This window comes from Capsicum annuum, unplaced genomic scaffold (assembly GCF_002878395.1).
Source record: "Capsicum annuum cultivar UCD-10X-F1 unplaced genomic scaffold, UCD10Xv1.1 ctg19877, whole genome shotgun sequence".
NCBI lineage: Eukaryota > Viridiplantae > Streptophyta > Magnoliopsida > Solanales > Solanaceae > Capsicum > Capsicum annuum.
This window is the reverse complement of record NW_025825732.1, coordinates 1-1,839: the sequence shown is the minus strand read 5'-3', so window position 1 is coordinate 1,839 and position 1,839 is coordinate 1. Positions and strand designations below refer to the sequence as shown.

Below are 1,839 nucleotides of genomic sequence, written 5' to 3'. Positions count from 1 at the left end.
AGTTTGTAGTTTTCCTGAATCAAGCCAAGTAGCACAACTCTTTCTACCCGTCCTGTATATTGTCCCCTTTGTTCCGTTCTGTGTTGAAATGGAAGCTTAATTTATTACTTATTGTTTTATTAAATTTTAGATTAGTTAGTGATTAGATATTAGTATTAGACGAGATTTTAAGAAAAAAAAAGTTATTTCTTTATAGGGGTATAGGAGAGGACAAATCTCTTTTTTTCGATGCGAATTTGACATGACATAGGAGAAGCCAACCTTTATCAAAAATTATATTATTATATTTATATTATTTTTAATAATAAAAGGGGGTTCCAACATATTAATATATAGTGAAGTGTTCCCCTAGATTCAAAACTTTTTTCAATACTCACTAATAATCCTAGTGATTGGATTTCTATGCTTAGTCTGATAGGAAATAAGATATTCAAATAAATAATTTTATAGGGAATGACTATTCATCTATTGTATTTTCATGCAAATAGGGGGCAAGAAAACTCTATGGAAATATGGTGGTTTAATTTGATGTTGTTTAAGAAGGAGTTCGAACGCAGGTGTGGGCTAAATAAATCAATGGGCAGTCTTGGTCCTATTGAAAATACCAGTGAAGATCCAAATCAAAAAGTAAAAAACATTCCTAGTTGCAGTAATGTTGATTATTTATTCGGCGTTAAAGACATTCAGAATTTCATCTTTGATGACACTTTTGTAGTTAGTGATACGAATAGAGACAGTTATTCTATCTATTTTGATATTGAAAATCAGATTTTTGAGATTGACAACGATCATTCTTTTCTGAGTGAACTCGAAAGTTCTTTTTATAGTTATCGAAACTCGAGTTATTTGAATAATGGATTTAGGGGCGAAGATCCCTACTATATTTCTTACATGTATGACACTAAATATAGTTGGAATAATCACATTAATAGTTGCATTGATAATTAACTTCAGTCTCAAATCTTATAGATACTTCCATTATAAGCGGTAGTGAGAATTACAGTGACAGTTACATTTATAGGGCCATTTGTGGTGGTGAAAGTAAAAATAGTAGTGAAAACGAGGCTTCCAGTATACAAACTCGCACAAAGGGCAGTGATTTAACTATAAGAGAAAGTTCTAATGGTAGTGATTTAACTATTGGCAATGATTTAACTATAAGAGAAAGTTTTAATGGCAGTGATTTAACTATAAGAGAAAGTTCTAGTGACAGTGATTTAACTATAAGAGAAAGTTCTAATGATCTCGAGGTAACTCAAAAATACAGGCATTTGTGGGTTCAATGCGAGAATTATTATGGATTAAATTATAAGAAATTTTTAAAATCAAAAATGAATATTTGTGAACAATGTGGATATCATTTGAAAATGATTAGTAGTTCAGATAGAATTGAACTTTTGGTCGATCCGGATACTTAGGATCCTATGGATGAAGACATGGTTTCACTGGATCCCATTGAATTTCATTCGGAAGAGGATCCTTATAAAGATCGTATTGATTCTTATCAAAGAAAGACAGGATTAACCGAGGTTGTTCAAACAGGCATAGGCCAAATAAACGACATTCCCATAGCAATTGGGGTTATGGAATCGGGTATTATCTCAATTCCAATAAAATGCAATCGGGTAAAGTATGACTTGGCGATCAGAACATATATGGATAGAACTTATAACGGGGTCTCAAAAAATAAGTAATTTCTGCTGGACCTTTATCCTTTTTTTAGGTTCATTAGGCTTCTTATTAGTTGGAACTTCCAGTTATCTTGGTAGAAATTTGATATCTTTTTTTTCGCCTGATGTTAGGCGTATTTATACGTCTAAGCACCATAACTTACCCATG

General features: G+C 31.9%; 1 pseudogene; it reads left to right on the top strand.

The window, feature by feature from the left end:
• Positions 1-411: 411 nt before the first annotated feature.
• On the top strand, positions 412-1,593 carry LOC124890546 (annotated as a pseudogene).
• The last annotated feature ends 246 nt before the right edge of the window (positions 1,594-1,839 follow it).